At 49.6% G+C, this 25,365-nt stretch overlaps 2 long non-coding RNA genes and 1 pseudogene across 39 annotated transcripts; 2 read left to right on the forward strand and 1 right to left on the reverse strand.

Moving 5' to 3' along the window:
* The first annotated feature begins 11,149 nt into the window (after positions 1–11,149).
* Positions 11,150–12,761, forward strand: LOC127920026 (uncharacterized). Its single transcript, XR_008104865.1, has 3 exons — positions 11,150–11,238; positions 11,646–11,688; positions 12,705–12,761. It is a non-coding gene; the product is annotated as an uncharacterized LOC127920026 (long non-coding RNA).
* A 4,833-nt stretch (positions 12,762–17,594) lies between these two features.
* Positions 17,595–20,286, forward strand: LOC127920024 (uncharacterized). 38 transcript variants are annotated; one of them, XR_008104861.1, is made up of 8 exons: positions 17,993–18,351; positions 18,442–18,497; positions 18,592–19,512; positions 19,550–19,669; positions 19,742–19,779; positions 19,995–20,038; positions 20,077–20,120; positions 20,159–20,286. It is a non-coding gene; the product is annotated as an uncharacterized LOC127920024 (long non-coding RNA). The 38 variants fall into 38 exon arrangements; XR_008104832.1 differs by having other exon boundaries at positions 19,995–20,120; XR_008104859.1 differs by lacking the exon at positions 20,077–20,120.
* Positions 20,287–20,710: 424 nt separating this feature from the next.
* LOC127920023 (protein LRATD2-like) lies at positions 20,711–22,175 on the reverse strand (annotated as a pseudogene).
* Positions 22,176–25,365: the final 3,190 nt, after the last annotated feature.

A 25,365-nucleotide genomic window follows, 5' to 3' on the forward strand; every position in this document is an offset into this window, starting at 1 on the left:
CAGCCATTGGTTAGGCAACACACAGCACAGCCATTGGTTAGGCAGCACACAGCACAGCCATTGGTTAAGCAACACACAGCACAGCCATTGGTTAGGCAACACACAGCACAGCCATTGGTTAGGCAGCACACAGCACAGCCATTGGTTAGGCAGCACACAGCACAGCCATTGGTTAGGCAGCACACAGCACAGCCATTGGTTAGGCACACAGCACAGCCATTGGTTAAACAGCACAGCCATTGGTTAGGCAACACACAGCACAGCCATTGGTTAGGCAGCACACAGCACAGCCATTGGTTAGGCAGCACACAGCACAGCCATTGGTTAAACAGCACACAGCACAGCCATTGGTTAAGCAGCACACAGCACAGCCATTGGTTAAGCAGCACACAGCACAGCCATTGGTTAAGCAGCACACAGCACAGCCATTGGTTAGGCAGCACAGCCATTGGTTAAGCAGCACACAGACACGTTTTGGATCAGTAAGAGCAGAGCAGGTGGAGCTCAGGGTTGGAATGTCCATGTCAGTGTTTAATGCAGCCGCGTTTTATATAAACCAGCAGCTGTCTTAGAAATGTAACGTTGGCTCGGTGCTTCTCCCAGCATGCACTTCATCATACCCTATAGGGTATAGATCATCTGATTGAGATCACACGAAATAGCCGAGAGGTGAACTTGATATTGTGCACCCAGCAGAGAATCAGATGAGGGGCGGCGTCAGGCACACATGGATAAATAGCCTAATAAGCAACTATTTTTAAAACACTGAGAAATATTTAAATTTAATCAATTATAAATGACATGACCCTCCCCTGGGCTCAATAAAATAAAAATAAAAACTAAACCCTCCCTTGACTGAAATTGAAAAAGTATGACCCTCCTCTATTTTCCACCAGGAAACAATTCTGTAAACTTCAATCTATCCCTTAGCTGAGAGAACCCTGTATGTGGTCCCCACGGGGTCTAGACCCAGGCCAGGTCCCCATGGGGTCTAGACCCGGGCCAGGTCTACAGTAGGTCATGAGCTCCAAGCCCAATGGGACCAGAAACACCAACAGCTGTGGGGTCAGAGTACTCTCTCTGATGGGGGCCTCTCTCTCTCTCTCTGATGGGGGCCTCTCTCTCTCTCTCTGATGGGGGCCTCTCTCTCTCTCTCTGATGGGGCCTCTCTCTCTCTGATGGGGCCTCTCTCTCTCTGATGGGGCCTCTCTCTCTCTGATGGGGCCTCTCTCTCTCTCTGATGGGGCCTCTCTCTCTCTGATGGGCCTCTCTCTCTCTCTGATGGGGCCTCTCTCTCTCTGATGGGGCCCTCTCTCTCTCTGATGGGGCCTCTCTCTCTCTCTCTCTGATGGGGCTCTCTCTCTCTCTGATGGGGCCTCTCTCTCTCTGATGGGGGCTCTCTCTCTCTCTGATGGGGCCTCTGATCTCTCTCTCTGATGGGGCCTCTCTCTCTCTCTGATGGGGCTCTCTCTCTCTCTCTGATGGGGCTCTCTCTCTCTGATGGGGGCCTCTCTCTCTCTCTGATGGGGCCTCTCTCTCTCTCTCTCTCTGATGGGGCTCTCTCTCTCTCTCTGATGGGGCTCTCTCTCTCTCTGATGGGGCCTCTCTCTCTCTGATGGGGGCTCTCTCTCTCTCTGATGGGGCCCTCTCTCTCTCTGATGGGGCTCTCTCTCTCTCTGATGGGGCTCTCTCTCTGATGGGGCCTCTCTCTCTCTGATGGGGACTCTCTCTCTCTGATGGGGCCTCTCTCTCTCTCTGATGGGGCCTCTCTCTCTGGGGCTCTCTCTCTCTCTGATGGGGCTCTCTCTCTCTCTGATGGGGCCTCTCTCTCTCTGATGGGGCCTCTCTCTCTCTGATGGGGCCTCTCTCTCTCTCTGATGGGGCCTCTCTCTCTCTCTCTGATGGGGCCTCTCTCTCTGATGGGGACTCTCTCTCTCTGATGGGGACTCTCTCTCTCTGATGGGGCCTCTCTCTCTCTGATGGGGCTCTCTCTCTGATGGGGACTCTCTCTCTGATGGGGCTGATCTCTCTCTCTGATGGGGCCTCTCTCTCTCTGATGGGGCCTCTCTCTCTCTGATGGGGCCTCTCTCTCTCTCTGATGGGGCCTCTCTCTCTCTGATGGGGCTCTCTCTCTCTGATGGGGCTCTCTCTCTCTCTGATGGGGCCTCTCTCTCTCTGATGGGGACTCTCTCTCTCTGATGGGGCCTCTCTCTCTCTGATGGGGGCTCTCTCTCTTCTCTCTCTCTGGGCCTCTCTCTCTGATGGGGGCCTCTCTCTCTGATGGGGGCCTCTCTCTCTCTCTGATGGGGCCTCTCTCTCTCTGATGGGGCCTCTCTCTCTCTGATGGGGGCCTCTCTCTCTCTCTGATGGGGGACTCTCTCTCTGATCTCTCTCTGATGGGGCCTCTCTCTCTCTGATGGGGCCTCTCTCTCTCTCTGATGGGGCCTCTCTCTCTCTGATGGGGCCTCTCTCTCTCTGATGGGGCCTCTCTCTCTCTGATGGGGCCTCTCTCTCTCTGATGGGGCTCTCTCTCTTTCTTTGATGGGGCCTCTCTCTCTCTCCGATGGGGTCTCTCTCTCTCCGATGGGGCTCTCTCTCTCTGATGGGGCTCTCTCTCTCTGATGGGGACTCTCTCTCTCTCTCTGATGGGGCCTCTCTCTCCGATGGGGACTCTCTCTCTCCGATGGGGCTCTCTCTCTCTGATGGGGCCTCTCTCTCTCTGATGGGGCCTCTCTCTCTCTGATGGGGCCTCTCTCTCTCTGATGGGGCCTCTCTCTCTCTGATGGGGCTCTCTCTCTCTCTGATGGGGCCTCTCTCTCTCTGATGGGGACTCTCTCTCTGATGGGGACTCTCTCTCTCTGATGGGGACTCTCTCTCTCTGATGGGGACTCTCTCTCTCTGATGGGGCCTCTCTCTCTCTGATGGGGACTCTCTTTCTCTGATGGGGACTCTCTCTCTCTCTGATCTCTCTCTCTGATGGGGCCTCTCTCTCTCTGATGGGGCCTCTCTCTCTCTGATGGGGCCTCTCTCTCTCTCTGATGGGGACTCTCTCTCTCTGATGGGGCCTCTCTCTCTCTCTGATGGGGCCTCTCTCTCTCTGATGGGGCCTCTCTCTCTCTCTGATGGGGCCTCTCTCTCTCTGATGGGGCCCTCTCTCTCTCTGATGGGGACTCTCTCTCTCTGATGGGACTCTCTCTCTCTCTCTGATGGGGGCCTCTCTCTCTCTGATGGGGCCTCTCTCTCTCTGATGGGGCCTCTCTCTCTCTGATGGGCCTCTCTCTCTCTGATGGGGCTCTCTCTCTCTGATGGGGCCTCTCTCTCTCTCTGATGGGGACTCTCTCTCTCTGATGGGGACTCTCTCTCTCTGATGGGGCCTCTCTCTCTCTGATGGGACTCTCTCTCTGATCTCTCTCTCTGATGGGGACTCTCTCTCTGATGGGGACTCTCTCTGATGGGGACTCTCTCTCTCTGATGGGGACTCTCTCTCTGATGGGGCTACTCTCTCTCTCTCTGATGGGGACTCTCTCTCTCTGATGGCTACTCTCTCTCTCTCTCTGACGGCTACTCTCTCTCTCTCTGATGGCTACTCTCTCTCTCTCTGATGGGCTACTCTCTCTCTCTCTCTCTGATGGGGCTACTCTCTCTCTCTCTCTCTGGGGCTCTCTCTCTCTCTCTCTCTGATGGGGCTCTCTCTCTCTGATGGCCTACTCTCTCTCTCTCTGATGGGGACTCTCTCTCTCTCTGATGGGGCTACTCTCTCTCTGATGGGCTACTACTCTCTGGGGACTCTCTCTCTCTCTGACGGCTACTCTCTCTCTGACGGCTCTCTCTCTCTGATGGGGCTACTCTCTCTCTCTCTCTGACTAGCTACTCTCTCTCTCTCTCTGATGGCTACTCTCTCTCTCTCTCTCTGATGGGGACTCTCTCTCTCTCTCTCTCTGACGGGCCTCTCTCTCTCTCTGGGCTACTCTCTCTCTCTCTCTCTCTGACGGCTACTCTCTCTCTCTCTCTGACGGCTACTCTCTCTCTCTGGGGCTACTCTCTCTCTGATGGGGCTACTCTCTCTCTCTGATGGGGCTCTCTCTCTCTCTGACGGCTACTCTCTCTCTCTCTGACGGCTACTCTCTCTCTCTCTCTGACGGCTACTCTCTCTCTCTGATGGGGACTCTCTCTCTGATGGGGCTACTCTCTCTCTCTCTGATGGCTACTCTCTCTCTCTCTCTCTCTCTCTCTGACGGCTACTCTCTCTCTCTCTCTGGGGCTACTCTCTCTCTCTCTCTGATGGCTACTCTCTCTCTCTCTGATGGGGCTACTCTCTCTCTCTCTGAAGGCTACTCTCTCTCTCTCTGGGGCTCTCTCTCTCTCTCTCTCTGATGGGCTACTCTCTCTCTCTCTGGGGCTACTCTCTCTCTCTCTGATGGCTACTCTCTCTCTCTCTGAAGGCTACTCTCTCTCTCTCTCTGGCTACTCTCTCTCTCTCTGAAGGCTACTCTCTCTCTCTGAAGGCTACTCTCTCTCTCTCTCTCTCTCTCTGATGGCTACTCTCTCTCTCTGATGGCTACTCTCTCTCTCTCTCTGAAGGCTACTCTCTCTCTCTCTCTCTCTGATGGCTACTCTCTCTCTCTCTGATGGCTACTCTCTCTCTCTCTCTGGGCTACTCTCTCTCTCTCTCTCTCTCTGATGGCTACTCTCTCTCTCTCTCTCTGGACTCTCTCTCTCTCTGAAGGCTACTCTCTGAAGGCTACTCTCTCTCTCTCTGAAGGCTACTCTCTCTCTCTCTGAAGGCTACTCTCTCTCTGAAGGCTACTCTCTCTGAAGGGGACTCTCTCTCTCTGATCTTTTGTTTTCAATCTGGCTGATGATCTCAACACTATGTTCAAGTGAGTAACATTGATAATCCCTGTAATATCTCAGCACTATGTTATAGTGAGTAGCATTGATAATCCCTGTAATATCTCAGTACTATGTTATAGTGTTAGGGCATTGATAATCCCTGTAATATCTCAGCACTATGTTATTACTGAGTGGACATTGATAATCCCTGTAATATCTCAGTACTATGTTCTAGTGTTACTCAGTAGCATTGATAATCCCTGTAATATCTCAGTACTATGTTCTAGTGTGTTACTCAGTGACATTGATAATCCCTGTAATATCTCAGCACTATGTTCTAGTGAGTTACATTGTTAATCCCTGTAATAATCTCAGCACTATGTTTTTATTTATTTATTTATTTCACCTTTATTTAACCAGGTAGGCAAGTTGAGAACAAGTTCTCATTTACAATTGCGACCTGGCCAAGATAAAGCAAAGCAGTTCGACAGATACAACGACACAGGGTTACACATGGAGTAAAACAAACATACAGTCAATAATACAGTATAAACAAGTCTATATACAATGTGAGCAAATTAGGTGAGAAGGGAGGTAAAGGCAAAAAAGGCCATGGTGGCAAAGTAAATACAATATAGCAAGTAAAACACTCTGAATGTAGTTTTGCAATGGAAGAATGTGCAAAGTAGAAATAAAAATAATGGGGTGCAAAGGAGCAAAATAAATACATGAATTAAATACAGTTGGGAAAGAGGTAGTTGTTTGGGCTAAATTATAGATGGGCTATGTACAGGTGCAGTAATCTGTAAGATGCTCTGACAGTTGGTGCTTAAAGCTAGTGAGGGATAAGTGTTTCCAGTTTCAGAGATTTTTGTAGTTCGTTCAGTCATTGGCAGCAGAGAACTGGAAGAGAGGCGGCCAAAGAAAGAATTGGTTTTGGGGGTGACTAAAGAGATATACCTGCTGGAGCGTGTGCTACAGGTGGGAGATGCTATGGTGACCAGCGAGCTGAGATAAGGGGGACTTTACCTAGCAGGGTCTTGTAGATGACATGGAGCCAGAGGGTTTGGCTCAAGTATGAAGCGAGGCCAGCCAACGAGAGCGTACAGGTCGCAATGGTGGGTAGTATATGGGGCTTTGGTGACAAAACGGATTGCACTGTGATAGACTGCATCCAATTTGTTGAGTAGGGTATTGGAGGCTATTTTGTAAATGACATCTGCCAAAGTCGAGGATTGGTAGGATGGTCAGTTTTACACGGGTATGTTTGGCAGCATGAGTGAAGGATGCTTTGTTGCAAAATAGGAAGCCAATACTAGATTTAACTTTGGATTGGAGATGTTTGATATGGGTCTGGAAGGAGAGTTTCTGAGTCTAACCAGAAGGCTAGTATTTGTAGTTGTCCACGTATTCTAAGTCAGAGCCGTCCAGAGCAGTGATGTTGGACAGGCGGGTAGGTGCAGGTAGCGATCGGTTGAAGAGCATGCATTTAGTTTTACTTGTATTTAAGAGCAATTGGAGGCCACGGAAGGAGAGTTGTATGGCATTGAAGCTTGCCTGGAGGGTTGTTAACACAGTGTCCAAAGAAGGGCCGGAAGTATACAGAATGGTGTCGTCTGCGTCTGAGGTGGAGCAGAGACTCTCTCTGCAGCAAGGCGACCTCATTGATGTATACAGAGAAGAGAGTCGGTCCAGCTAATTGAACCCTGTGGCACCCCATAGAGACTGCCAGAGGTCCGGACAGCAGACCCTCCGATTTGACACACTGAACTCTATCAGAGAAGCCTAGTTGGTGAACCAAGGCTGTCGAGTCTGCCGATGAGGATGTGGTGGTTGACAGAGTCGAAAGCCTTGGCCCGATCAATGAATACGGCTGCACAGTAATGTTTCTTATCGATGGCGGTTAAGATATCGTTTAGGACCTTGAGCGTGGCTGAGGGCACCCATGACCAGCTCTGAAACCAGATTGCATAGGAGAAGGTATGGTGAGATTCAAAATGGTCGGTAATCTGTTTGTTGACTTGGACTTCTCTTCTCTGAAGACCTTAGAAAGGCATGGTAGGATAGATATAGGTCTGTAGCAGTTTGGGTCAAGATGTGGGATGAAGAGGGGGATGACCGCAGCTCTTTCCAATCTTTGGGAATCTCAGACGACACGAAAAGAGAGGTTGAACAGGCTAGTAATAGGGGTGGACAACAATTTCGGCAGATAATTTTGAAAGAAAGGGTCCAGATTGTCTAGCCCGGCTGATTTGTAGGGGTCCAGATTTTTCAGCTCTTTCAGAACATCAGCTGAATGGATTTGGGAGAGGAGAAATGGGGAAGGCTTGGGCGAGTTGCTGTTGGGGGGCAGTGCTGTCTGACCGGGGTAGGATGGGGTAGCCAGGTGGAAAGCATGGCCAGCCTCTAGAAAAATGCTTATTGAAATTCTCAATTATGGTGGATTTATCAGTGGTGACAGTGTTTCCTATCTTCAGTGCAGTGGGCAGCTGGGAAGAGGTGTTCTTATTCTCCATGGACTTTACAGTGTCCCAGAACTTTTTGAGTTAGTGTCTGCAGGAAGCAAATTTCTGCTTGAAAAGCTAGCCTTGGCTTTTCTAACTGCCTGTGTTTAACGGTTTCTAGCTTCCCTGAACAGCTGCATATCACGGGGGCTGTTCTGATGCCTGCAGAACGCCATAGGATGTTTTTGTGTTGGTTAAGGGCCTCAGGTCTGGGAGAACCAAGGCTATATCTGTTCCTGGTTCTACATTTCTTGAATGGGGCATGTTTATTTAAGATGGTTAGGAAGGCATTTAAAAAAATATCCAGGCATCCTCTACTGACGGGATGAGATCAATATCCTTCCAGGATACTTTCTGGCCAGGTCGATTAGAAAGGCCTGCTCTCTGAAGTGTTTCAGGGAGCGTTTTACAGTGATAGTGGAGGTCGTTTGACCGCTGACCCATCTACGGATGCAGGCAATGAGGCAGTGATCTGAGATCTTGCTTGAAGACAGCAGAGGTGTATTTAGAGGGGAATTTGGTTAGGATGATATCTATGAGGGTGCCCGTGTTTAAGGCTTTGGGGGTACCTGGTAGGTTCATTGATAATTTGAGTGAGATTGAGGGCATCAAGTTTAGATTGTAGGATGGCTGGGGTGTTAAGCATGTTCCGGTTTAGGTCGCCTAGCAGCACGAGCTCTGAAGATAGATGATGGGGGGCAATCAGTTCACATATGGTGTCCAGAGCACAGCTGGGGGCAGAGGGTGGTCTATAGCAGGCGGCAACGGTGAGAGACTTGTTTTTAGAGAGGTGGATTTTTCTAGAAGTTCAAATTGTTTGGGTACAGACCTGGATAGTAGGACAGAACTCTGCAGGCTATCTTTGCAGTAGATTGCAACACCGCCCCCTTTGGCAGTTCTATCTTGTCTGAAAATGTTGTAATTTGGAATTAAAATTTCAGAATTTTTGGTGGTCTTCTAAGCCAGGATTCAGACACAGCTAGAACATCCGGGTTGGCAGAGTGTGCTAAAGCAGTGAATAGAACAAACTTAGGGAGGAGGCTTCTAATGTCAACATGCATGAAACCAAGGCTATTACGGTTACAGAAGTCATCAAAAAGAGCACCTGGGGAATAGGAGTGGAGCTAGGCACTGCAGGGCCTGGATTCACCTCTACATCGCCAGAGGAACATAGGAGGAGTAGAATAAGGATACGCCTAAAAGCAATAAGAATTGGTCGTGTAGGCTACGTCTGGAACAGAGAGTAGAAGGAGGTTTCTGGGGGCGATAAAATAGCATCAAGGTATAATGTATAATGTAGGGTTAGTTCTTGTGAGTAACATTGTTAATCCCTGTAATATCTCAGCACTATGTTCTAGTGAGTAACATTGTTAATCCCTGTAATATCTCAGCACTATGTTCTAGTGAGTAACATTGATAATCCCTGTAATATCTCAGCACTATGTTCTAGTGAGTAACATTGTTAATCCCTGTAATATCTCAGCACTATGTTCTAGTGAGTAACATTGTTAATCCCTGTAATATCTCAGCACTATGTTCTAGTGAGTAACATTGTTAATCCCTGTAATATCTCAGCACTATGTTCTAGTGAGTAACATTGTTAATCCCTGTAATATCTCAGCACTATGTTCTAGTGAGTAACATTGATAATCCCTGTAGTGAGTAACATTGATAATCCCTGTAGTGAGTAACATTGATAATCCTGTAGTGAGTAACATTGTTAATCCCTGTAATATCTCAGCACTATGTTCTAGTGAGTAACATTGTTAATCCCTGTAATATCTCAGCACTATGTTCTAGTGAGTAACATTGTTAATCCCTGTAGTGAGTAACATTGATAATCCCTGTAATATCTCAGCACATTATGTTCTAGTGAGTAACATTGTTAATCCCTGTAATATCTCAGCACTATGTTCTAGTGAGTAACATTGATAATCCCTGTAGTGAGTAACATTGTTAATCCCTGTAGTGAGTAACATTGATAATCCCTGTAATATCATTGCACTATGTTCTAGTGAGTAACATTGTTAATCCCTGTAATATCTCAGCACTATGTTCTAGTGAGTAACATTGATAATCCCTGTAGTGAGTAACATTGATAATCCCTGTAATATCTCAGCACTATGTTCTAGTGAGTAACATTGATAATCCCTGTAGTGAGTAACATTGATAATCCCTGTAGTGAGTAACATTGTTAATCCCTGTAATATCTCAGCACTATGTTCTAGTGAGTAACATTGTTAATCCCTGTAATATCTCAGCACTATGTTCTAGTGAGTAACATTGTTAATCCCTGTAGTGAGTAACATTGATAATCCCTGTAATATCTCAGCACTATGTTCTAGTGAGTAACATTGTTAATCCCTGTAATATCTCAGCACTATGTTCTAGTGAGTAATCCCATTGATAATCCCTGTAGTGAGTAACATTGTTATAATCCCTGTAGTGAGTAACATTGATAATCCCTGTAATATCTCAGCACTATGTTCTAGTAGTAACATTGTTAATCCCTGTAATATCTCAGCACTATGTTCTAGTGAGTAACATTGATAATCCCTGTAGTGAGTAACATTGATAATCCCTGTAATATCTCAGCACTATGTTCTAGTGAGTAACATTGATAATCCCTGTAGTGAGTAACATTGATAATCCCTGTAATATCTCAGCACTATGTTCTAGTGAGTAACATTGATAATCCCTGTAGTGAGTAACATTGATAATCCCTGTAGTGAGTAACATTGATAATCCCTGTAGTGAGTAACATTGTTAATCCCTGTAGTGAGTAACATTGATAATCCTGTAGTGAGTAACATTGATAATCCCTGTAGTGAGTAACATTGATAATCCCTGTCGGTGAGTAACATTGATAATCCCTGTAGTGAGTAACATTGATAATCCCTGTAGTGAGTAACATTGATAATCCCTGTAGTGAGTAACATTGATAATCCCTGTAGTGAGTAACATTGATAATCCCTGTAGTGAGTAAGATTGATAATCCCTGTAGTGAGTAACATTGTTAATCCCTGTAATATCTGATAACATAATGGGCGTCTGGACTGCAGTGGTATTTCACATTTCAGTCGGTCAACGTCAGTGATGTTTAGCATTAAAATGCACAACAGTATAGAACACACATTTATCTGGGGTAAAAGGCCAGTCACGTCATCGTATATATATATATATATGGCATATGGGATATATGGGAAGGTTTTATATGTGTGTGATTAGTCTGTGTTCTGACCACAGAGGAAAGGAGGAATGCAAATGCCTATACAGACGCCCTATCTAATAACCGAGCCATGAAATCTCTCCCATCTCCCATAGGGCCTCACCTGCAGCAAAACAACTAAAGCATTGTGGGTATTCGATTCATCTCGCCGGGGATGCGCGTGGAATCGTGTTTCAACTGGCTGAAAGTTGATTGCATTAGTGGGTGTCAAGCCGATGTCAGAAATGATCCAGGCCTTTACCCCGGATCAACCCTGGTCAGAGATGAGGTGACTTTACCCCGGATCAACCCTGGTCAGAGATGAGGTGACGATCCTTTACCCCAGATCAACCCTGGTCAGAGATGAGGTGACTTTACCCCGGATCAACCCTGGTCAGAGATGAGGTGACGATCCTTTACCCCGGATCAACCCTGGTCAGAGATGAGGTGACGATCCTTTACCCCGGATCAACCCTGGTCAGAGATGAGGTGACTTTACCCCGGATCAACCCTGGTCAGAGATGAGGTGACGATCCCCCCCCGGATCAACCCTGGTCAGAGATGAGGTGACAATTCTTTACCCCGGATCAACCCTGGTCAGAGATGAGGTGACGGGCCTTTCCCCCGGATCAACCCTGGTCAGAGATGAGGTGACGATCCTTTACCCCCGGATCAACCCTGGTCAGAGATGAGGTGACGATCCTTTACCCCGGATCAACCCTGGTCAGAGATGAGGTGACTTTACCCCGGATCAACCCTGGTCAGAGATGACGGTGACTTTACACCGGATCAACCCTGGTCAGAGATGAGGTGACAATTCTTTACCCCGGATCAACCCTGGTCAGAGATGAGGTGACGGGCCTTTCCCCCGGATCAACCCTGGTCAGAGATGAGGTGACGATCCTTTACCCCAGATCAACCCTGGTCAGAGATGAGGTGACTTTACCCCGGATCAACCCTGGTCAGAGATGAGGTGACGATCCTTTCCCCCGGATCAACCCTGGTCAGAGATGAGGTGACAATTCTTTACCCCGGATCAACCCTGGTCAGAGATGAGGTGACGGGCCTTTCCCCCCGGATCAACCCTGGTCAGAGATGAGGTGACGATCCTTTACCCCCGGATCAACCCTGGTCAGAGATGAGGTGACGATCCTTTACCCCGGATCAACCCTGGTCAGAGATGAGGTGACTTTACCCCGGATCAACCCTGGTCAGAGATGACGGTGACTTTACACCGGATCAACCCTGGTCAGAGATGAGGTGACAATTCTTTACCCCGGATCAACCCTGGTCAGAGATGAGGTGACGGGCCTTTCCCCCCGGATCAACCCTGGTCAGAGATGAGGTGACGATCCTTTACCCCGGATCAACCCTGGTCAGAGATGAGGTGACGATCCTTTACCCCGGATCAACCCTGGTCAGAGATGAGGTGACGATCCTTTACCCCAGATCAACCCTGGTCAGAGATGAGGTGACTTTACCCCGGATCAACCCTGGTCAGAGATGAGGTGACGATCCTTTACCCCGGATCAACCCTGGTCAGAGATGAGGTGACGATCCTTTACCCCGGATCAACCCTGGTCAGAGATGAGGTGACGATCCTTTACCCCGGATCAACCCTGGTCAGAGATGAGGTGACGATCCTTTACCCCGGATCAACCCTGGTCAGAGATGAGGTGACTTTACCCCGGATCAACCCTGGTCAGAGATGAGGTGACGATCCTTTACCCCGGATCAACCCTGGTCAGAGATGAGGTGACGATCCTTTACCCCGGATCAACCCTGGTCAGAGATGAGGTGAGTTGATCCTTTACCCCGGATCAACCCTGGTCAGAGATGAGGTGACGATCCTTTACCCCGGATCAACCCTGGTCAGAGATGAGGTGACTTTACCCCGGATCAACCCTGGTCAGAGATGAGGTGATCCTTTACCCCGGATCAACCCTGGTCAGAGATGAGGTGACGATCCTTTACCCCGGATCAACCCTGGTCAGAGATGAGGTGACTTTACCCCAGATCAACCCTGGTCAGAGATGAGGTGACGATCCTTTACCCCGGATCAACCCTGGTCAGAGATGAGGTGACTTTACCCCAGATCAACCCTGGTCAGAGATGAGGTGACGATCCTTTACCCCGGATCAACCCTGGTCAGAGATGAGGTGACGATCCTTTACCCCCGGATCAACCCTGGTCAGAGATGAGGTGACGATCCTTTACCCCGGATCAACCCTGGTCAGAGATGAGGTGACTTTACCCCGGATCAACCCTGGTCAGAGATGAGGTGGTGATCCTTTACCCCGGATCAACCCTGGTCAGAGATGAGGTGACGGGCCTTTACCCCGGATCAACCCTGGTCAGAGATGAGGTGATCCTTTACCCCAGATCAACCCTGGTCAGAGATGAGGTGACTTTACCCCGGATCAACCCTGGTCAGAGATGAGGTGACTTTACCCCGGATCAACCCTGGTCAGAGATGAGGTGACGGGCCTTTACCCCGGATCAACCCTGGTCAGAGATGAGGTGACGATCCTTTACCCCGGATCGACCCTGGTCAGAGATGAGGTGACTTTACCCCGGATCAACCCTGGTCAGAGATGAGGTGACGATCCTTTACCCCGGATCAACCCTGGTCAGAGATGAGGTGACGGGCCTTTCCCACGGATCAACCCTTGTTATCTCAGTGCAAATACAACACTGGAAAACAAACAAGAGCTGGGTCTCTCCCACCACGTGACTTAAAATGCTTCAGGCGTCACTGACTACAGGGATAACGAGGCCTCAGCGGTTGGCTGTGCAAGTGTGTGTGGTTGGCTGTGTGTGTGTGTGTGTGTGTGTGTGTGTGTGTGTGTGTGTGTGTGTGTGCGAAACAATCACGCCCTCAAAACTAGCTAAAGGAAAAGCATTAGAATGCAGAGAAGCAGTCTCTCTCACACACACACACACAGTGAAAACAGAGATTACCTTTGTTAGAGGAAGCAGATAAATGTTGTGCCTTTGTGTAGTAATCCTGGTAACCTGCTGAAACACGTCTCTGAGCCTCTGCTGACAGGCAGAAAGGTGCTCAGTTAAAGCTCAGTAACTAATCACCTTTACATAACATAACACTTTGTGTAGTAATCCTGCTTAAAGCAAAACTAACAACCCGGATGTCAACAAAGGAACAGCACCAACTACCTGAACAGAACACCCTGGGGGGTGAACAGAACACCCTGGGGGGTCAACAGAACACCCTGGGGGGTCAACAGAACACCCTGGGGGGTCAACAGGACACCCTGAGGGCTCAACAGAACACCCTGAGGGCTGAACAGAACACCCTGGGGGGTCAACAGGACACCCTGAGGGGTGAACAGGACACCCTGAGGGGTGAACAGAACACCCTGAGGGGTCAACAGAACACCCTGGGGGCTGAACAGAACACCCTGAGGGGTCAACAGAATACCCTGAGGGGTCAACAGAACACCCTGGGGTCAACAGGAATACCCTGGGGGTCAACAGAACACCCTGGGGCTGAACAGAACACCCTGGGGGTCAACAGAATACCCTGGGGGTCAACAGAACACCCTGAGGGGCAACAGAACACCCTGAGGGGTCAACAGAACACCCTGAGGGGTCAACAGAACACCCTGAGGGGTCAACAGAACACCCTGAGGGTCAACAGAACACCCTGAGGGTCAACAGAACACCCTGAGGGGTCAACAGAACACCCTGAGGGCTGAACAGAACACCCTGAGGGCTGAACAGAACACCCTGAGGGCTGAACAGAACACCCTGAGGGCTGAACAGAACACCCTGAGGGCTGAACAGAACACCCTGGGGGTCAACAGAATACCCTGGGGGGTCAACAGAACACCCTGAGGGGTCAACAGAACACCCTGAGGGGTGAACAGAACACCCTGAGGGGTGAACAGAACACCCTGAGGGCTGAACAGAACACGCTGAGGGCTGAACAGAACACCCTGAGGGCTGAACAGAACACCCTGGGGCTGAACAGAACACCCTGAGGGCTGAACAGAACACCCTGGGGCTGAACAGAACACCCTGAGGGCTGAACGGAACACCCTGAGGGGTCAACAGAACACCCTGAGGGGTCAACAGAACACCCTGAGGGGTCAACAGAACACCCTGAGGGCTGAACAGAACACCCTGAGGGCTGAACGGAACACCCTGAGGGCTGAACAGAACACCCTGAGGGCTGAACAGAACACGCTGAGGGCTGAACAGAACACGCTGAGGGCTGAACAGAACACGCTGAGGGCTGAACAGAACACGCTGAGGGCTGAACAGAACACCCTGAGGGCTGAACAGAACACGCTGAGGGCTGAACAGAACACGCTGAGGGCTGAACAGAACACCCTGGGGGCTGAACAGAACACCCTGGGGCTGAACAGAACACCCTGGGGGCTGAACAGAACACCCTGGGGCTGAACAGAACACCCTGGGGGCTGAACAGAACACCCTGAGGGCTGAACAGAACACCCTGAGGGCTGAACAGAACACCCTGGGGGCTGAACAGAACACCCTGAGGGCTGAACAGAACACCCTGAGGGCTGAAGGGATGAACAGAACGCCCTGAGGGCTGAACAGAACACCCTGAGGGCTGAACAGAACACCCTGAGGGCTGAACAGAACACCCTGAGGGCTGAACAGAACACCCTGAGGGCTGAACGGAACACCCTGAGGGCTGAACGGAACACCCTGAGGGCTGAACGGAACACGCTGAGGGCTGAACGGAACACGCTGAGGGCTGAACGGAACACGCTGAGGGCTGAACGGAACACGCTGAGGGCTGAACGGAACACCCTGAGGGCTGAACGGAACACCCTGAGGGCTGAACGGAACACCCTGAGGGCTGAACGGAACACCCTGAGGGCTGAACGGAACACCCTGAGGGCTGAACGGAACACCCTGAGGGCTGAACAGAACACCCTGAGGGCTGAACAGAACACCCTGAGGGGTCAACAGAACACCCTGAGGGCTGAACGGAACACCCTGAGGGCTGAACGGAACACCCTGAGGGGTCAACGGAACACCCTGAGGGCTGAACACCCTGAGTAAAACGGAACACCCTGAGGGCTGAACGGAACACCCTGAGGGCTGTAATAAAGGAACACCCTGAGGGCTGAACGGAACACCCTGAGGGCAAAGTAATAAACGGAACACCCTGAGGGCTGAACGGAACACCCTGAGGGCTGAACGGAACACGCTGAGGGCTGAACGGAACACGCTGAGGGCTGATACGGAACACGCTGAGGGCTGAACGGAACACCCTAAGGGCTGAAACGGAACACCCTGATGAATGGCTCAGGGAACGGAACACCCTGAGGGCTGAACGGAACACCCTGAGAGGCTGAATGAACACCCTGAGGGCTGAACGGAACACCCTGAGGTAATAACGGAACACCCTGAGGGCTGAACAGGACACCCTGAGGGGTCAACAGAACACCCTGAGGGGTCAACAGAACACCCTGAGGGGTCAACAGAACACCCTGAGGGGTCAACGGAACACCCTGAGGGCTGAACGGAACACCCTGAGGGCTGAACGGAACACCCTGAGGGCTGAACGGAACACCCTGAGGGCTGAACGGAACACCCTGAGGGCTGAACGGAACACCCTGAGGGCTGAACGGAACACCCTGAGGGCTGAACGGAACACCCTGAGGGCTGAACAGAACACCCTGAGGGCTGAACAGAACTCCCTGAGGGCTGAACAGAACTCCTGCTCAGGGAGATAAAGTAATGAATGACTCCTGCTCAGGGAGATAAAGTAATGGAATGACTCCTGCTCAGGGAGATAAAGTAATGGAATGACTCCTGCTCAGGGAGATAAAGTAATGGAATGACTCCTGCTCAGGGAGATAAAGTAATGGAATGACTCCTGCTCAGGGAGATAAAGTAATAAAGTGGAATGACTCCTGCTCAGGGAGATAAAGTAATGGAATGACTCCTGCTCAGGGAGATAAAGTAATAAAGGAATGACTCCTGCTCAGGGAGATAAAGTAATAAAGTAATGGAATGACTCCTGCTCAGGGAGATAAAGTAAAATAAAGTATTAATGAGTAATGAATGACTCCTGCTCAGGTAGATAAAGTAATAATAAAGATAAACTCCTGCTCAGAGGAGATAATGGAATGACTCCTGCTCAGGGAGATAAAGTAATGGAATGACTCCTGCTCAGGGAGATAAAGTAATAAAGTAATGAATGACTCCTGCTCAGGGAGATAAAGTAATAAAGTAATGAATGACTCCTGCTCAGGGGAGATAAAGTAATAAAGGTAATGAATGACTCCTGCTCAGGAATGATAAAGTAATAAAGTAATGGAATGAGGGAGATAAAGTAATGGGGTTGTACCTGACTTTGGGTGTGAATGCAAAACTACACAGTGCCAGCCATCAATGTCTGGTTTTTAATTGAATAGAAATACATGTACCCTTTTGCAGTTGACCAATCAACAGACTAGTGCTGTAAGAAAATATTAATTTAGGTTAAATAGATATTTATTTCCATATATTTCCTCATACAAACATTCACTTCCAAAAAAATAAAAAATAAATAAAACGTTTTTAAAAAACCCATGAAATCAATAATAGACTCAATTAAAGTGCAGCCAGGAAACATCCCAAATGGCACCCTGTATAGTAGTGCACTACATTTGACAAGGGACCATAGGGCTCTGGCCAAAAGTAGTGCACTATATAGGGAGCCATTTGGGACACACAGAGTTGTGGTTGTGAATACAATAACCAGTCAGACAGGTCAGAAAGGGAATCATAAAGTCACAGTAGGGAATCCGGAAAGTGAAATGTCAAATGGATCACATGTTCTGCTCCCTCCCTCTCCATTGGTCTAAAACACCAGGAACATGTTCTGCTCCCTCCCTCTCCATTGGTCTAAAACACCAGGAACATGTTCTGCTCCCTCTCCATTGGTCTAAAACACCAGGAACATGTTCTGCTCCCTCCCTCTCCATTGGTCTAAAACACCAGGAACATGTTCTGCTCCCTCCCTCTCCATTGGTCTAAAACACCAGGAACATGTTCTGCTCCCTCCCTCTCCATTGGTCTAAAACACCAGGAACATGTTCTGCTCCCTCCCTCTCCATTGGTCTAAAACACCAGGAACATGTTCTGCTCCCTCTCCATTGGTCTAAAACACCAGGAACATGTTCTGCTCCCTCTCCATTGGTCTAAAACACCAGGAACATGTTCTGCTCCCTCTCCATTGGTCTAAAACACCAGGGGTTGTCCAGGAACATGTTCTGCTCCCTCGCCATTGGTCTAAAACACCAGGAACATGTTCTGCTCCCTCTCCATTGGTCTAAAACACCAGGAACATGTTCTGCTCCCTCTCCATTGGTCTAAAACACCAGGGGTTGTCCAGGAACATGTTCTGCTCCCTCTCCATTGGTCTAAAAACACAGGGGTTGTCCAGGAACATGTTCTGCTCCTCCCTCTCCATTGGTCTAAAAACACCAGGGGTTGTCCAGGAACATGTTCTGCTCCCTCCCTCTCCATTGGTCTAAAAACACCAGGAACATGTTCTGCTCCCTCCCTCTCCATTGGTCTAAAACACCAGGAACATGTTCTGCTCCCTCCCTCTCCATTGGTCTAAAACACCAGGAACATGTTCTGCTCCCTCCCTCTCCATTGGTCTAAAACACCAGGAACATGTTCTGCTCCCTCCCTCTCCATTGGTCTAAAACACCAGGAACATGTTCTGCTCCCTCCCTCTCCATTGGTCTAAAACACCAGGAACATGTTCTGCTCCCTCTCCATTGGTCTAAAACACCAGGGGTTGTCCAGGAACATGTTCCTCCCTCTCCATTGGTCTAAAAACACCAGGGGTTGTCCAGGAACATGTTCTGCTCCCTCTCCATTGGTCTAAAACACCAGGAACAGGTTCTGCTCCCTCCCTCTCCATTGGTCTAAAAACACCAGGGGTTGTCCAGGAACATGTTCTGCTCCTCCCTCTCCATTGGTCTAAAAACACCAGGGGTTGTCCAGGAACATGTTCTGCTCCTCGCCATTGGTCTAAAACACCAGGAACAGGTTCTGCTCCCTCCCTCTCCATTGGTCTAAAACACCAGGGGTTGTCCAGGAACATGTTCTGCTCCTCCCTCTCCATTGGTCTAAAACACCAGGGGTTGTCCAGGAACAGGTTGTGAAACAGACAGATATGAAAGGCTTTGCTCCTCTTCAGATCGTCAGAAAACAACAGTGGCCAGTCCATATGGGACGACTTGAAGCTACACTGAACAAACAATATAAACAAAACAGAGAAAAGTGTTGTTCCCATGATTCATGAGCTGGAATGAAAAGAGACTAGAAATGTTCCATACACACATTTTCTGGCATAAATTTGTTTCCATCCCTGTTAGTGAACATTTCTCCTGTGCCAAGAGAATCCGTTCCCCTGACAGGTGTGGCATAACAAGAAGCTGATTAAACAGAATGATAATTACACAGGTGCACCTTGTGCTGGGGGACAATAAAAAAAAAAAGGCAATTTTGTCACACAACACAATGTCACATATGTCTCAAGTTTTGAGGGAGTGTACACTAGTCATGCTGACTGCAGGAATGTCCACCAGAGCTGATATCAGAGAATTGAAATTTGATTTCTCTAACATAACCCACATCCATCGTTGTTTTTACAGAATTTGGCAGTATGTCCAACCAACCTCAAAACCCGCCGACCACGTGTGTATGGCGTCGTGTGGGCGAGCGGTTTCCTGACGTCAACGTTGAGTGCCCCGCGGTGGGGTTATGGTATGGGGCAGGTTTGAGTGCCCCGCGGTGGGGTTATGGTATGGGGCAGGTTTGAGTGCCCCGCGGTGGCGTTATGGTATGGGGCAGGTTTGAGTGCCCCGCGGTGGGGTTATGGTATGGGGCAGGTTTGAGTGCCCCGCGGTGGGGTTATGGTATGGGGCAGGTTTGAGTGCCCCGCGGTGGGGTTATGGTATGGGGCAGGTTTGAGTGCCCCGCGGTGGGTTATGGTATGGGGCAGGTTTGAGTGCCCCGCGGTGGGGTTATGGTATGGGGCAGGTTTGAGTGCCCCGCGGTGGCGGTGGGGTTATGGTATGGGGCAGGTTTGAGTGCCCCGCGGTGGGGTTATGGTATGGGGCAGGTTTGAGTGGCGGTGGGGGTTATGGTATGGGGCAGGTTTGAGTGCCCCGCGGTGGGTTATGGTATGGGGCAGGTTTGAGTGCCCCGCGGTGGGGTTATGGTATGGGGCAGGTTTGAGTGCCCGCGGTGGCGTTATGGTATGGGGCAGGTTTGAGTGGGGTGGGGTTATGGTATGGGGCAGGTTTGAGTGTGGCGGTGGCGTTATGGTATGGGGCAGGTTTGAGTGCCCCGTGGTGGGGTTATGGTATGGGGCAGGTTTGAGTGGCGGTGGCGTTATGGTATGGGGCAGGTTTGAGTGCCCGCGGTGGCGTTATGGTATGGGGCAGGTTTGAGTGCCCCGCGGTGGCGGTGGGGTTATGGTATGGGGCAGGTTTGAGTGCCCCGCGGTGGCGTTATGGTATGGGGCAGGTTTGAGTGCCCCGCGGTGGCGGTGGGGTTATGGTATGGGGCAGGTTTGAGTGCCCCGCGGTGGGGTTATGGTATGGGGCAGGTTTGAGTGCCCCGCGGTGGCGGTGGGGTTATGGTATGGGGCAGGTATCCGCTACGGACACAACGGACACAATTTTGCATTTTAAATCATCGAGGGCAATTTGTAATGTCCAGAGACACCGTGACGAGATCCTGAGGCTCATAAAAATAAAAAATAAATGTATCTGTGACCAAAAGATGCATATTTACATGTTTACATCCGATAGTGAACATTAGACCCTATATCCATATATCCATATACGTTTTCTTTATATGAACCATAACTCAGTAAATTCCATAATTGTTGCATGTTGAGTTTATATTTTTTTGTTCAGTATTAAATGGGAATGTTTGTGTGTTTCAAGGTGTCCTTATCTCAAGGTAGAAAGTGTTGGTAAATTAAATGCACTTCATTGGTTGAGTTGCTACTTCGTCTCAAACCAATATAAATGCGTTGGTACGCATAAAAAGGCGCACGGCATTGCGCCAAAAAAAAACAATATACGATTTCCAACAGTGGTCTAGTCACGTGGGCTCCTGTATCCTAAAGCTGAACGCTGCCCAAGTCATTACCATCAGTTTCTCTTGGGGTCTTTCAGTTTACACTCTGATGAAAGTCGTCCTTAATTTCCGCATCGGTTGCGTTGAGATGGTTAGCCAACTCTTGCGTCACCGCATCTCTGCCCATCTGATCGTTTCTCCTCTTCTCCATGATCAAGTCGTCAAAACTCTGAAATTCAAGGACGTGACTCTTCTTTTCAGAAAACAACATTTTCAACCTGTAGGGCTGCTTTCCGATACGGATCTCTCCTCCTATTTTAAATTCCCTCTTCCCGAACCTGCACCACGCAGCAAAGCACTCAGAGTTCCTCCAGTCCAGCTCTCTGTCTCTCGTTCCTACTTGCTGCACCGCGTTCTGCACCACCACCTCCGGAGGCAGCGCGCGGAATTTATACAGCCCGTTTACTATCCTGCCTCGCTTTCCCTGACTGGCATCTGTCAGGAAATTATTCTTGATTTCAGCCCGGTGCAGGTGAACGACCTGAAAGTCGCCCACGTACACAACCCAGTGAGGGTACTGGCCCGTAGCCACGAACTCCACCAAATCCCCGGTATGCACTTGTTTAAAAGATTCTCAGTGGAATACGTGCTCATATCAGAGAGTTTGAGATTTTTCTCGTACACAGATTCGTCACGATAGTACACTACACACTCCAGCTCGTTGCAGTTATCGTATTGTTTCTCTTCCTCGTTCTGATCCTTGTCCGGTCCGTCAACACGTTCCTCTTGTTCGTCGTCGTCCGCGGAGAAGATATAAGACACTCCGATCCGGGGCCCCAGCTCATCCTCCGTGTCAAACCCGTTCGGATCTGCGGTCGGAACATTGTCATAAGTCAGATGTGTCAGTTTCTCAACCTGGTTACCCATGCCACTTCCAGGTGGGTGGTGACAACAACAACAACAAAAATAAATGACACGTCTCCACCTGTTCCAGGCGCGGAGGTGGTGAGGTCGGTGCTTTAGGTAGGAAACGTAACACGACCGGTAATTCGATCCGGGTAGGACTAATTTCAAGGTGTGGGACGGTTCCAAGCCATCATCAAATGCATCCGGTCAAAAATACAATACCGGGATGATGTCCAAAAAGATTCTGGATATCAACCTAGTGAAAAAGAGAGAGGCATGTTTGAGTTTTTAAAATGTCCAAGGCGGTGATATTTGACATTGTCCCGTTAAACTCTGAGAGTGGTCGGTCAACATTTCAAACAGGTGTATACACCTGTTTAAACCGGTTAGCAGGCATTTTAAAATCAATAAAAGAAACGGCGTTTTTACTCACCCCCAAGGTCTTGTAGATATTGAAAGTACATCACCGACGAGCCATTCGTTATTATAATCCACAGGAAACGACATATAACTGTCTACAGCTTGGTTTTCGGTCTCCTTTCTCAGAAGACTCCGGCTATACGCGGCCGACTCCACCGTGGTTTCTGTGTGAACTGAAACTACCGGCTTGTTGCAGCGAGCCTCACCACGGCTTTATTACGACGGTGTGTCTCTTAAAGAGACAGCGCACATTTATTACGACGGTGTGTCTCTTAAAGAGACAGCGCACATTTATTACGACGGTGTGTCTCTTAAAGAGACAGCGCACATTTATTACGACGGCGTGTCTCTTAAAGAAACAGCGCACATTTATTACGACGGTGTGTCTCTTAAAGAGACAGCGCACATTTATTACGACGGTGTGTCTCTTAAAGAGACAGCGCACATTTATTACGACGGTGTGTCTCTTAAAGAGACAGCGCACATTTATTACGACGGTGTGTCTCTTAAAGAGACAGCGCACATTTATTACGTCCAACAAGTGATAACCACTAGACCACGCCCCTTAACTCGTGCATTACTTCCTATTTGTTTTCCTTCCTTATCGTGGGGCAAAACCGACGTGGCTTTTGGTTCATGTTCACCAGATGCACATGCGGTTTGCCATATCTGGGTTTTTTTGTGTGTGTTTTTTTAAACCGGATGTCTAGCCTGCATTTTTTGTTGTTAATATATGCCATTTTAATAATAATATATGCCATTTTAGCAGACGCTTTTATCCAAAGCGACTTACAGTCATGTGTGCATACATTCTACGTATGGGTGGTCCCGGAATCGAACCCACTACCCTGGCGTTACAAGCGCCATGCTCTACCAACTGAGCTACAGCACACGTGGCCTCGCCATGCTGCCGAACGGTTTGATGCCGCGGAGAAGATCATTTAGAGACCAACGCTAATAATTAGAACAAGATGACAGGTGTTCTCCTATGGACCTACTGGTTTCATAGACTGGCAGAGATACCAACAGACTGGGTCACCCAGGGTCTATTTACTGTTTCAGATTGTGTTTCTGACTCAGTGCTTTATTTTTAGCTGTTGTTGTTCAGAGTGGCTCCTGTCTGTCTGTCTGCTGAGTGGTGACTGGGTGGGGGGGGTGGGGGGGGGGGGTGGGGGGGGTGGGGGGGGGTGGGGGGGGTGGGGGGGGTATCCAATACATCAGTCCTTTTATTTTGAAACCTGACATTTGATTTCAGTTGTCTGTCCCCAGAAGGAATGTCTCCCCACCTGTCTGCCTGGCAGGGCTCAGAGAAGAGTGTTACACTGCTTCAAAGACCAACTGTTCAGGTGTTTTACCACCCGAATGAAGCCTGTGTGTTATAGGCCCCTGGTGCCTCTGTAGACTGTCCTGTCCTGTCCTGTCCTGTCATGTCTTGTCATGTCTTGTCCTGTCCTGTCCTGTCCTGTCCTGTCTTGTCCTGTCATGTCTTGTCCTGTCATGTCTTGTCCTGTCCTGTCTTGTCCTGCCCTGTCCTGTCTTGTCCTGTCCTGTCTTGTCCTGTCTTGTCTTGTCCTGTCCTGTCCTGTCTTGTCCTGTCCTGTCTTGTCCTGCCCTGTCCTGTCTTGTCCTGTCCTGTCTTGTCCTGCCCTGTCCTGTCCTGTCTTGTCCTGTCCTGTCCTGTCTTGCGCTGTCCTGTCTTACCCTGTCTTGTCCTGTCCTGTCTTGCCCTGTCTTGTCCTGTCCTGTCTTGCCCTGTCCTGTCTTGCCCTGTCCTGCCCTGCCCTGTCCTGTCTTGCCCTGTCCTGCCCTGTCCTGTCTTGCCTGCCTGCCCTGTCCTGACTTGCCCTGTCCCGCCCTGTCCTGTCTTGCCCTGTCCTGTCCTGCCCTGTCCTGTCTTGCCCTGTCCTGTCTTGCCCTGTCCTGCCCTGTCCTGTCTTGCCCTGTCTTGCCCTGTCTTGCCCTGTCCTGCCCTGTACTGTCTTGCCCTGTCTTGCCCTGTCTTGCCCTGCTCAGTCCTGTTTTGCCCTGTCCTGTCTTGCCCTGTCCGGCCCTGTCCTGTCTTGCCCTGCCCAGTCCTGTCTTGCCCTGTCCTGTCTTGTCCTTTCTTGCCCTGCCCAGTCCTGTCTGGGTTAGGGTTGGGACACATGGGTTAGGACACATGGGTTGGGACACAAGGGTTAGGGTTGGGACACATGAATTAGGACACATGAGTTAGGGTTGGGACACATGGGTTAGGACACATGGGTTGGGACACATGGGTTAGGGCACATGGGTTAGGACACATGATGTTGGGACACATGGGTTAGGACACATTGGTTGGGACACATGGGTTGGGACACATGGATTAGGACACATGGGTTGGGACACATGGGTTAGGACACATGGGTTGGGACACATGTGTTAGGACACATGGGTTGGGACACATGTGTTAGGACACATGTGTTAGGACACATGGGTTAGGACACATGGGTTGGGACACATGGATTAGGACACATGGGTTGGGACACATGGGTTAGGACACATGGGTTGGGACACATGTGTTAGGACACATGGGTTGGGACACATGTGTTAGGACACATAAGTTAGGACACTTGGGTTAGGACACATGTGTTAGGACACATAAGTTAGGACACTTGGGTTAGGACACATGGGTTAGGACACTTGGGTTAGGACACTTGGGTTAGGTTCTCTCCTTCTGAGCTCTCTGCTCTCTGTCTCTGATCTCTCTGCTTTCTGTCTCTGATCTCTCTGCACTCTGTGTCTCTGATCTCTCTGCTCTCTCTCCTTCTGATCTCTCTGCTCTCTGTCTCTGATTTCTCTGCTCTCTGCTATTTCTTCCTCTGATCTCTCTGCTCTCTGCTATTTCTTCCTCTGATCTCTCTGTCTCTCTGATCTCTCTGCTTTCTGTCTCTGATCTCTCTGCACTCCGTGTCTCTGATCTCTCTGCTCTCTCTCCTTCTGATCTCTCTGCTCTCTGTCTCTGATCTCTCTGCTCTCTGCTATTTCTTCCTCTGATCTCTCTGTCTCTCTGATCTCTCTGCTTTCTGTCTCTGATCTCTCTGCACTCTGTGTCTCTGATCTCTCTGCTCTCTCTCCTTCTGATCTCTCTGCTCTCTGCTATTTCTTCCTCTGATCTCTCTGCTCTCTGTCTCTCTGATCTCTGCTTTCTGTCTCTGATCTCTCTGCACTCCGTGTCTCTGATCTCTCTGCTCTCTCTCCTTCTGATCTCTCTGCTCTCTGTCTCTGATCTCTCTGCTCTCTGCTATTTCTTCCTCTGATCTCTCTGCTCTCTGTCTCTCTGATCTCTGCTTTCTGTCTCTGATCTCTCTGCACTCTGTGTCTCTGATCTCTCTGCTCTCTCTCATTCTGATCTCTCTGCTCTCTGTCTCTGATCTCTCTGCT

This window comes from Oncorhynchus keta, unplaced genomic scaffold, assembly GCF_023373465.1.
Source record: "Oncorhynchus keta strain PuntledgeMale-10-30-2019 unplaced genomic scaffold, Oket_V2 Un_contig_18116_pilon_pilon, whole genome shotgun sequence".
Taxonomy (NCBI): Eukaryota; Metazoa; Chordata; class Actinopteri; order Salmoniformes; family Salmonidae; genus Oncorhynchus; species Oncorhynchus keta.